This window comes from Hyaena hyaena, unplaced genomic scaffold (genome assembly GCF_003009895.1).
Source record: "Hyaena hyaena isolate Hyena2069 unplaced genomic scaffold, ASM300989v1 scaffold_46, whole genome shotgun sequence".
In the NCBI taxonomy this organism is placed as follows: Eukaryota; Metazoa; Chordata; class Mammalia; order Carnivora; family Hyaenidae; genus Hyaena; species Hyaena hyaena.
In genome coordinates this window covers 2,742,495-2,754,557 of record NW_024080678.1, presented here as the reverse complement: position 1 = coordinate 2,754,557, position 12,063 = coordinate 2,742,495, and the positions used below count along the sequence as shown (strand labels likewise).

Sequence of the window (12,063 nt, the reverse complement as noted above, 5' to 3'; positions counted from 1 at the left end):
AGTGTCAACTACTACAACAAATTGCTAGTGTCTGAACTGTGTGCAAAGTGCGCTTGCCAAGAGAGGAACAGAACAGCCATAGGAAAGCAGACCCATGCCTATCCTCCACCAGCACAGAGGCCTAGATGACATGGGGCCACCTCAGACTAAACATCAGCAGCCCCTGCTCTTTGGCTCAGATGCTCCCCAGAAACACTCATAGACCCTGTCTCTCTTGGCCTTCCGGAGCTGTCCCATGGAATTGTTCTGGCTTAGTGGATGACCAGAATTCCATGATGATGACACTCCTGGGTTCCCTTTCCTGAGCTTCCATGCACTGTGGTTTAATGAAAGCTCTGGAACATTTTGCACCCTCCCCCTGTTCTCTCACCAAATAGCTATCCCTGCTTATCTCTCTTGGAATGTGTCACTTTGGCATTATGTAAATATCTTTGCTTTGCAATACTGTAGGCCTAACCACCAAACTATCCTCTCTCTGGAAAATGATAAACATTAATTTGGTAGGGTTGGAAACTTGGTTGGAGACAGATGCAAAGTGACTGGCCCCAGGTCAAACTTGGAATGTTGAGCTTTTCTTGAGGGCAACTAGTCAGGACCAAATAGGCATCTATTTTATTTTTGTTTGTGTGTGTGAGAAAGAGAGAAGCAGAGAAAGAGAAAGAGAGAGAGAGAGAGACAGAGGAAGGGAGAGAGAGGGAATCCTAAGCAGGCTCCACATCCAGCACAGAGCCTGAAGCACAAGGTCATCATAATCTTACAACCATGAGATCATGACCTGAGTCGAAATCAAGACTGGAAGCATAACTAACTGAGCCACCAGGCGCCCCTATAGGCATCTATTTGAATGAAAGTCTGAGGACTTCACTGTGTGCAGTGAAATCAGTATACACAAGTGAGTTCAAGGCAATGAACCAGGATTAGATGAGGTGGGAGTAGGCTCAAAATCCTGAGTGGTATGTTTCACAAATTCATTCCTTAAATACCTACTAGATGCTGGGCTACAGTGATGAAGAAGGTAGATGAAGTGGGAGAAAAATAACAGACATATAAATATGTCATTATATAGTGCATTAGCTGGGGATATAAACTACAGAGAAAACTGAAGCAGAGGAAGGGGATAAAAATGTCAGGGATTGAGATGATATCAAGTTAAAATAGTGTGGCTGGGGACGGTCTTGAGAGAGTGACATTTGAATAAAAATATGGACTAGATGAGGGACAGAGCCACATGGATATGTGGAAGAAGATCATTCTAGGTAGGGAAGAACAGGGAAATGACCCTGAAATTAAAGCACACCTTCTGTGTTCAAACTACAGCGGGTGTTTAGACTCCTATTGCTCTACTTCCCTTCTACACAGGGGCATGAGGTCAGAGAAATAACAGAGTGGTGTAGAGATAACAGGAGGTGTAGGTGGTAGGGCATGGCTCTGTATGAGATGGAAGCCACTGGGGAGTTTGGAGCAGTGGAAGGGTGAACCCACATTTTTTAGTGCCATTCTGCTTTGCTGAGAATACATTGAAAGACAGCAAGGGCAGAAGCAAGAAAACCAGTTAGAAGGGGACTGCAATAGCCAGTGAGAGATGGTGGGATTCTGGATTCTGGATGGATTTTGACTGTAAGGATTATAGATTTCCTGATGGATTTGATTAGTAGGGAGAAGAAGTAGTGAGAGAAGGAGCACTCAAGGAAGACTCTAAAGTTTGAGGTCGAAGGCAGATGCCCAGGTTAAATGGGAGAAGGGTGAGGGGAAGCAAATTTGGGGGAAAATCAGTTCAGTTGTGACATGTGAACTTGAATGACTGTTGGATATCCTGAGGAGATGTCTAATGCATAGGAATCTTGGATACATGAGTCTGGAACTCATTTGGAACCATGATACTAAGCGAGGTCGACAAAGGCGTAAAGGTGTGGGTGCAGGTAGAGAAGAGAGGAGGTCAGCATTGAGCCCTGACAGACCCCAGACCCCAGACAGTGTGAAGGAACGAGCAGAAGAGACTGAGAAGGAAGAGCCAGGGAGGCGAGTATCCAAAAGACACAACTGATGAAGGAATGCTATACTAAACACACAGAACTCTTAAAACTGAATGGTAAGAACACAGACAATCTGATTAAAAAATGGGCCAAAGACCTTAACAGAAACTCTTCTGAAAAAGATAGACAGATACTTCTTCTTCTGCTTCTACTACCATTACTGTTGCTGCTGCTGCTGCTGCTGCTACGACGATGATGATGACTACTACTACTCTACTGCTGTGGCTGCCTCTACTACTATTTCAACTATTACTACCACTAATACTACTACCTGTCTTTTTACTGAGTGCTTGACATTGCTAGCTCTCCATTATCTCTTTCCAGTATTTGATCATCTCACTTAATCCTCACAGTAACTTTCAGAAGTGCCCTATTATTTTCCTTTCTTACAGATGGCCAACCAGTCAATATCTTTGCCTAGTAATTTCTATTCCCTCTGGAGTCCTGATTCTGTTGTCAATCTCTTCTGCATCCAGAACAGGGTCTGAGACAGAGATAACAAGGCATTGCTGACATGCCAGGGGCAGTGGATGCCACGTTTTGCTGTGGGAAGCGCATGACCTGGCTTTGCTGACAGAGGAGTAGAGGGTGGAGCAGAGATATGAAGGGAGGTGAGCCCCAAGACTCATCAAGAGAGAAGTTGCAGACTCTGTGGAAAGTCATGGCTTCCCTCCTAATCAGAGCTGTTTAAGCCCTGAACAACATGGATTTCCTTGTGGTGATAGTGCACCTAGTCCTAGAAACTCCAGCTGAGACCAAAATGAGCCTCTGGACCCCTGAGTAAGACATGCTATAGGGGGCAGCACTGCCCTGCTCCATCTCAGCCTAAGCCCTCCCTTCACCACAGCAAATCAAACATTAGAGCCAGGCAGGGTCAATAGGTCAGAGTGCATGGGAGGGTCAAAGGTTATGGGTCCTGCGGGTGTGTGACATTCAAGTCAGGCAGGTGGGTTCTTCTTCCGAGTTCCAGGACCAACCTCAGGGGTCAGTATGTGATCACATCCAGAAATTCCCAATCCCTGACTCAGGCTGTCTCCAGAGGAGCTTCTGGAAGACCCTGACCGCCCTGTGACGATGAATCATGGAGAGCTTTCCAGGGGAAGGGTCTTGGGGAGGGTGGTTCCACCTCAGGAAGGGCCTCAGGCACAGTCAGACTCCCCAACAGGGAGTCTAGTGACCTAGTGACCCTGGGGCCCATCAGACCCTCCACTGCCCCCACTGCTTACCAAAAAAGTCTGAATCACTGGGCATCCAAGGCCCTTACCACCTTTCCATTCTTGTCTACAACCTTATGCTCTACGATCCCAACTTCAAAGACATCTTTATTCTTGAACATCTATTTTATGCCAGACACTTCACAGGCATTATGTCCTTCATCTACTCAGCAGACACAGACTGAGGGATCACTCTGGGCTAGGCATTATTCTAGGCTGCGGGCAAACAAGACAGATAGGGTGCCTGTCTTCATGGAGCTTAGACTCTGGTAAGGAACCATCCCCATTTTACAGATGAGAAACTGAGGCTCAGAAAGGTATTGGGCCACAGAGCAGTGACTTGAACGTGGATACTAACTCCAATGCAGTTCTTTCCATCCCTACACTTTCCTGCAGCCACTTGAATCCCCTAGACAGTGGTGGTGAGCATACCTCCAGGGCTTTGCATGAGTGGTTCCCTCTGCCTGGAATGACCTCCTCACCTCTTCTCCAACCGGTGGATCCCCTTTTGTTCCACCAGGCTCTTCTCAGCTTCACCTCCTTCTCTTCCTCATCACCTAAACACCCCCTCCTCTCTGGGCTGGCAGAAGTGCCCCTCCTACTGCCAGACACCTCAGGTCCACATCCATCCCTGGAGTTGCTCATGGCCTTCTTTGATTGTTGGTCTCCACTGGAAGGTGGGCCTCTATGGGCAGCATTGTCTCCTCAGGTCTGAGTCACCAATGTGACTACAGGGTCAGAGACTCAGGGCCTGTCAGTTCAACCTCCCCTTTGTCCTAAGATGCTTCTCTAGGTCATGGCATAGGTGGGAAACTACTCCCCTGGTAGAAAGTTTTGGTGCCTGTTGAAATAAAGTGGCTTCTGAAGGACCTGGTTTGAATCCCTCATACCTCCATGGGAACAAGTCTTCCAGAGCTGGCTTGGGTAAGGAGGAGCTCCTGTCTGAAGGTCTCGCTGCCGAGGATGCCCTCTAGGGGGCACTGTGGAAGAGGGGCTATCCGAGGAAGGTGGCTGTGTTTCCTCCTCCTTCCCTACAGTTTAGTTTTCCCCCAGTCCCGGATGGCCAACTGAGCCATTCTCTGCTGCCACAGACCTCCTGCCATGTGAAGATTCCAGCTCTGAGCGACCAAGGTTCTTCTATATCTGGCCTGTCTCAGCTCTTCCACCTGGATCTCCCTTCCCTCCCGTGATTCTACATTATGAATTCCAGCAAGTTCTCAAACATTCTCTGAGCATACCATACCCTTGATGCCTTTGTACCTTGAGTACTGGCTAAAAGGGAGGTGAGAGTCTCCATTTTCCACCAGCCAACCCTTTGTCCAGAATCTTCAGGCTGAGAAACTACTTTTCTCTGCTTTTCCCAGTGGGTGAGGCCTTGAATCAGAGCCAGAGGGACTCCAGAAATTCTATCTTAGTCACTTTTCTCCCCATGGACCCCACAGCTGGCCAGAGAGGGAAGTGGAAACTCCCTAGCGTAGGGGGACTTCTAACCTTTGCTCTCTGTGCAAGGACAAGGTGGAGACTCAGCACAACTCCACTCCCTTCCTTTCCCAGCCCTGTCCTGGGATGAAAGGGATAGAAGAACAGTGCAGGGGGCAGAACTGGTCTGGGGAGTCTGAGGAAGGTGTGGAGGTTGGAGGAAGGGAACTGACAGGTAACATTAACAGAGAACTACTGAACTCCAGTACCCATTGCAGACTTTATTTGTTACAACCCCAAATGTCATCTTAACCCCCAAAAGGTAAGAACATTCTAATTCCTACTTTACTCAGACTAAAACTAAGAGTCAGAAAAATAAAATACCACAGGTCATTTTAGCATTTCCCAAAGTTGGCATATCCAGGTTCAGACCCAGTGGATGCTCTTATCATTTCTATCCCACTTCCGCCTGCAGACCCACTGTACTGATCCACTCTTCCAGAAGCATAAGGAATCTTGAGAGCCCACAAAGGCTTATCCTGTAGCCATGGAATATTACACCACAAGATCACTTCATTCTGGTTCAAGGTACTCCTGCTATCATGTAGGAACAAAGGCCAGGGAAGTTTAGCCTAGTTTCATCTTCAGGAACTAACAGAACCAAGATTCAGATTCATGTCTTTTGACACCAATCTCTACCATTTCTATGCAGTTATCTACATTAACAACAAATAGCTTTCATGGCCAGGTAATTATGTCCAAGTCTACTCCAAGTCCCGAAAGCACAGCTGCCTCTTTCTGTCCTTGATGGAGTGATGGAGTGACAGAGTGGGAAGGGAGAGCTCATGGCCCTTCTGCTATAGGTGGAAACCCTTCTCTCTCTGCAACATCCCACCTCCCCCTTCCCAGACCCATGCTCCTTTCTTTAACAAATATTGTGTAATGCCCTTGTGCTATGTGGAAATGAAATTCTTGGTTAACCTACACACACAATTTAAAAAAATTAATAGGGTGCCCTAAATGTAATATAAAAGAGAAATCAAGTAGAAATAATTTCTAATAAAAATAACTTATAATAAAATAACATGTTTACATTTATAAACACTCGCCTGTGACTACACTGAAAGACATAATGAAATAGTCTGATGCTTTCATTTATGCATAAAATAGCCATGGTCTTAACATCTACAAATGTGGACTAATTTGGATGTTTCATTAGCAACTCAAAGGCCAGGAGAGGGGTTGCCACTGGTGATATGATTTGTTGAAACAACTCTTGGTAAGATTCCAACAACACAAAGTGAAATCTGCCCTGGATTTACATGGTGGTTGCATTTGCGGGGGATGGGAGGAGGAGCATATATTAAAACTGCTCCCTGTTCAAATGCTTTGTGTGCAAAATAATGTGGAGTTCAGTTCTAGGTTTAGATTATTATAATGGGTTTTCATCTGTGTGGTGTCTGGTGGGATAGACAATGGCCCTGTGGGATGCAGAACTGTCCCATGCGCAGCCCTGCACCCTCCCAGTAGGGGCCTATTGCTTGTGATGACAACCAAAAGTCTTCCCACTAGTTTCCAAACTGCATCCTGAGGGACAGTACTGTTCCCATGGAGAACCACTGATCACATTTTTAAGCTTTACTCAAAGATTATATCCCAACCTCTTAATATCTTTCTAAGGTATTCAAGCCCTGGAGTTAGCTGTGGCATCTGGATGGAAAAGGCAGCAAGCAAGAGAAGGTGGAAAGATCCAGAATCAGTTAGGAATCCAGGTTACACTGCTTACTGCTGTTTCCAGGTCTATCTGGCACATACTGGGTGATCAACAAATGTCTGTGCAATGAAATTATTAGCTGTGTGGCTTTGGGAAAAACTTTTAAGTTTCTTGACCCTCAATTATTCCTTCACAGTGAAATGATGGTCATACTGTGGGACTTCAGTTTAAGAAGATTAAATGAACAAAGATGGGAAAGCCTGGAGATGTGTAGAATGAGCTCGACAACAATGAGTTGACAACAAAAATCAAAGTTCTGCTATGATCTGGCTGGGATGAAATTCTGGATCATGGAAAAGCTAACAGATGAGTGTTTTCAAATCAGCATCTGACTAGACTACTTGACCTTTTGGATAGGTGGTTCCTTTCAACCTTGAGACTCAGCAATTCTGAGGCCCTTGCCTAGACAGAGCTGGTGGTGAGAAGCCATGTTCCCACCCACGCTTGCCCAGCACAGGCCAGTGCCTCGCACATCCCTGAGGCCCTCCAAACATTCCAGGAGAGTGAACTCCTTCCATATTGCTCCTCCACCCTGTTGTCCAGGTGAAGGAGAGAAGCAAACATTTACTGAGCACATCCTACATATCAGGGGTTTTATTTTTCCCTAAGCTATGCCATTAGATCTTAAGTTGGGATGAGGTGGGGAGCAATATCCCACACATGAGGGACTGGGGCTCAGAGATGGCGAGTGACTTGCCCAGGGTCTCAGAGTGAATGTGGGGTGGTGCCTCCTGGGGCTAGATTTCCTTCTACCACAGTGGGGTAGCTTGACAGAGGCACATACAGAGCACCGTGGATATGTCCACCCCAGCCTGCCCACCCCCCACTATCCAGCTCTTGGGATTCACCAGGCACAGAGTGAGGTTCCTCTGCTCCCCACCACTGGTTCTGAGTACAGGGTTAAGATGGACTGGGAGAGAAGATGGGGAACATGTCAGAAGGCCTTGAATGCCAGTGATACTGGGGATGGACTGAGACTAAGACAATGAAAGATCTCAAGCAGGCTAAGAGATGCTCAGTGAGATGCTCTAAGAAGACTCTACTCACCAGTAATAGACCAGGAGACTTCAAAACTGTTCAGATGGCTGCAAGGGTTCTTCTTGATTGTTTCTCTTGATCTCTCACCTCCCTGCTCTTTCATTCTAGCAGAGCAGCTCCCATGGCACAGGGAGGCCCAGCCATCTCTCCCACCCAGAGTATGGTGGCCCTGCCAGCCTCTAGATGTTGGGGTCTATGGACTCTCTGTCTTTGATTCCTACTTTGACTTTGCACACAGGTGCTCTGTGTCCCAGACTAATTGACTCAAGAGCTCTCCTTTTATCTTTATGGGGTTGGGGAGTCCAGAGAAGTAACAAAACATGAGCTAGAGTCAAGGGATGGATGGTGGGAGCCATGTGCAACAGAAGAGGTTGTGACCCCCAAAGGAAGGGTAGTACATTCATAGAAATATCAGGCCCCAGGGGCAGGTCACTTCTGATACTTCTCCTACATTAGTGGGGGTCAGAGGACAAAAGCCAGGTTGGGTGACCCAGAGGCCTTGGGACAGAGCCAGCTTGCCCTTAAGGGTTGGCATCCCAGTTTTGAGCACTGCTGAGAGGGCTGGACAAGTTCTTCTCTGCTGGGGGTGCCTCAGAACCCCTAAGATGAAGTATAGTCCCTAAGAGGCCAGGTCCTGTGGATTCCTTTGATGATGACAGATGCTTTCTTTGTTTTTTTGGAGAACAAGCAGAATTCCTTTTGAGCAAAATTTCCTTCCTCCATTTATTTATTTACTTTTTGCCCAAAGATTCAGAGAAAAAAACCTCAAAACCAGTCTCCAATGGGAGGCAGGAAGAACCAAACCTTCAAACATCAGTGATCCTGTGAGGTTTTTGCCTTGTGGAACTTTCCTTAAAATAACTCCATCAGGAGATTGTCCAGGGAAGAGTGGTGGAGGGAGGAGACCTGAAAGCAGACTGCTGGGGGCTCCTGAAGGACTCAAGTAACTGGAGTGAGGACTCTCAACCGCTGCTCCAGTCCCTTTTCTCCACAGCAAGGGTTTACCATTGGTTTTCGCCACCTTGCAGATTCTAGAGGGTGTCATCTTTCTGAAGAAGGAATGGGTTGGGGTCTGAACTCTACCGTGCAAGACAAGTGACTTGAGGGACAGGCACTATGGTTATAGCAGTGGGATATGAATTGGAACCTTCTTGCCCGTGTCTGTATGTTCTTCACCCATGCTATAAAATATCCCAATTGTTGATGCAATGCTTTGGTTCCCTTAATTCAGTGGGAAAAACAAAAAAGTCTTTAATGCATCTAAACTGGAATCAGGCCAACAAGATAAAAAAGTTGTGGCAGAAATAGTGCCAGACTGGAAATTCAGAAGATGTGGGTTCTATTTCAGCTTCGGTTTATTAAGCTGTGGGACCCTGTGTAGATCACTTCCTGAAGGACACAGAAATGCCCAGGGTCAGGAAAACTTGGTGTTTGTAAGCAGCAAGTTGGGTCAGACCTGAGAACAGAGTTGCTGATGGGCAGAGCAAGGTGGGGTGGAAGTCCTTGACCGAGAGTCACTCAGACTTGGGGATACATCCCATCTCTCCATGACTGGCTGCATGATCTAGGGCAAGTCAACTCTGCATCTGTGAGCCTCAGCTTTCCCATCTTTAAAATGGGGGAAAATAGGAGCACCTGGGTAGCTCAGTTGGTTAAGTGTCCGACTTGGGCTCAAGTCACGATCTCTTGTTTGTGAGTTTGAGTCCCATGTTGGGTTCTGTTGCTGACAGCTTGGAGCCTGGAGCCTGCTTCAGATTCTGTGTCTTCCTCCCTCTCTGCCCCTCCCCCACTCATGCTCTGTCTCTCTCACTCTTTCAAAAATAAATAAAAATTAAAAATAGTAAAGTAAAATGGGGGAAATAGTGAGCCATCTCAAAGGGTTGTTGGGATAACTGGAAGTGAGAGAATGCACAAGGAAGTGCTTCGTAAATGGGAAAGCATAGGACAAATATGAGGTATCTTACTCTAAATACTTAGAAGGAAGGAATATTAGTCCTCAGAGAGCCCAAGGTTAAATAATAGCAGCTACTATAACAAGTATCGTTACGGAGTGTTTACTCTCTGTCACCCTAAGTACAAATGTATAAACTAACTTAAGTGTATAAACTCAATCTTTTTTTTTTAAGTATATCACATACACAGTAAATTGATACAGTGCTCTCATCTTAAGAGTACTGTTTGATGAATTTTTACATTTGTATATACCATGTGAACTCCCTGAATCTTCACTAAGAGCCCTACACTGCTTATTCCCATTTTACAGATATGCAGACTGAAGCACACTGAGATGCTAACACTGTCTGCATGCTGTTAGCCACACAGTACTGCCTCAGGGATCTAGTCCATCAAGACAGTGGCTGAAGTCACTGAGAAGTCCCCAAGAGGCCACTTGAAGATTCTGGCTCAGGGGGAACTTGGTATTCATTTGCCCAGGTGAGGAAAGCCCAGGGTCCAAAACAGAGGGCAAGGAAATGAATGCAGCTGAAAGTGGGAGGGAGAACAAGGCTTAGGAAAGCAAGTTCAAGTAGTGGGAACAGAATGTGAAGCAAGAGGATAGTGGCTGCTGATGGCCAGGGAGGGTTTTGGGTGACTGATACCCCTAAAATTTGGTGTAGAAAATCTAGTTCTTGGGGTGCCTGGGTGGCTCAGTTGGTTGAGCATCCAGCTTTGGCTCAGGTCATGATCTCTTGGTTTATGAGTTCAGGCCCCACGTCGGGCTCTGTGCTGACAGCCTGGAGCCTGGAGTCTGCTTCAGATTCTGTGTCTCCCTCTCTCTCTGCCTCAACCCTGCTCATGCTCTATCTTTCTCTCTCAAAAATAAGTAAACATTAAACAAAATTACAGAAAAAAAAAAAAAAAGAAAGAAAGAAAATCCAGTTCTTGATTAATTTTTCTGGTGAACTGGCAGAGACATGGATCAAGTTCAGAAACAGAATTTGTCCCTTTCTAAGTGTGCATGGTCCCTGGCAGCTGAACCCTGAGCAGGTGGTGCTCATTTCCCTGGGGACAGTACTTCTTCCCAGAGCTTCCATTACATGCCCAGTAAAGAGGCAGGCCAAGGCTGGGGTGAGAAAGCAAGTCTGGGAGGCACCCAATCGCCCCACCACTGGTGATGGAGGAATTGGCGACCTGCCCCCAAATGATAGGAAGTGGACAGAACCACAGTGGAAGGCAGCTTGGTGCCTGAAAGAGCTCTGAGCTGGAGGGCAGGAGGCCCTGCTTAAAGTCCTGGTCCTGGCTCTGGCTTCACAGAACCTTGTAGTCATGCCCGATCTTGGGGAAGTCACATCTCATCTCTGGACTGTGGAATCAGAGGCATGAAGAAGATGACATCTGTGGCTTACACTTTAAAACATCATGAAATGTTTATGTTGTGATTGGAGAACCCGGTGAGGCTCTGAACGTGGTGACTCCAGGGGGCCCAGGTTCACCTGCTGCATGAATACTGAATGGGCACTGGTGGTGGATGGAGCAATGGCAGGCATCCATCAGTTTGGCCTCCTTAGCATTCCTGTTCCTTGGTCCTCTCTCCTAAAGGCTCTCTCTTAGAGGCTCTACAGAAGTCCTGAGCTCATGACTGTGATAAACATCATCTCCTTATTTGGGAGGCAGGAAGCTGCTCCTCACCCCCACCCTCTTCTGTCCACTCCCAGGACTCCCACTCCACGCCCCCCTATTCAGTTTCCTGCTTCCTGAGGGTCTTTGAGCTGGTGGGGGGACCAGGATTACAAATGCTCCTCACTGATTTGAGAGCCCAGCAAAAGAGCGTGGCTTGTGTGAGCCAGAGGGCTGGAATGAATATGCCGAGCAAAGGGGAAAGGCGGCGGCCAGGGTCACTTAGAACAAGCCAGTCCCAAGAACCTAAAATTAGCTCTGGGAACTGGAATGTTAGGGCTCCAAGGAACCACAGCTGTGAAAAGAAAGCACGAGACAAGGAAGGAAAATGCACCCTGCCCACACCCACTGCACATTGCTCGCCCACACCATCTGCCCTGGGGTCTCCACAGCTTTTAACCCACCCCCAAAATATCTTGGGCCTGGCTCACCAGGCCAATCAGTGGGAATCCCCCTCCTCCCCGCTGTCATTCTCCTCTCTGGAGACCAGAGAACAACATGGCCTTGGATCCCTGATAGAACAAGGTTTAATTGGAAACAGGAAAGAAGAGGACAAGTTCGGGTCTGGGGTGGTGACCATAATGAGAAAATGACAGGCCCACTGAAGTGGGAGGGTGACAGTGCTGGAGGGTCACATGGCAAGGAGGGCCTACGGGAAAGACCCCTGGGAGAGCTGGGCACGTGGGTGACAGCAGGCACACTGACCAGGGGCAGCGACTGGAGAAAGGCCCGACTCCCTAGTTGGGGGAACTGGGGGCTGTGCACCCCTTTGCATACATACAAAGACTGGGTATTTTCTTTTCTTTCTTTTTTTTTTTTGAAAAGACCACACATTACTGAGTGCGTGATCCTGTATTTTTTTTTTTAATATTTTTATTTATTTCTAGGAGAGAGAGAGAGAGAGAGAGAGAGAGAGAGAGACAGCGTGAGCAGGGGAGGGTCAGAGAGAGAGGGAGTCACAGACCGAAAC

The 12,063-nt window shown here is 47.2% G+C and overlaps 1 protein-coding gene and 1 long non-coding RNA gene across 3 annotated transcripts in view; one reads left to right on the top strand and one right to left on the bottom strand.

The window, feature by feature from the left end:
• The window catches only part of SYN3 (synapsin III), a 432,592-nt gene that overhangs the window by 207,357 nt on the left and 213,172 nt on the right, over positions 1–12,063 (bottom strand). The window lies entirely within an intron of this gene.
• The window catches only part of LOC120230726, a 6,994-nt gene continuing 4,470 nt past the window's right edge, over positions 9,540–12,063 (top strand). The window contains exon 1 of the long non-coding RNA XR_005528144.1: positions 9,540–9,911. This is a non-coding gene — a long non-coding RNA (uncharacterized LOC120230726). The remainder of the gene's footprint in view (positions 9,912–12,063) is intronic.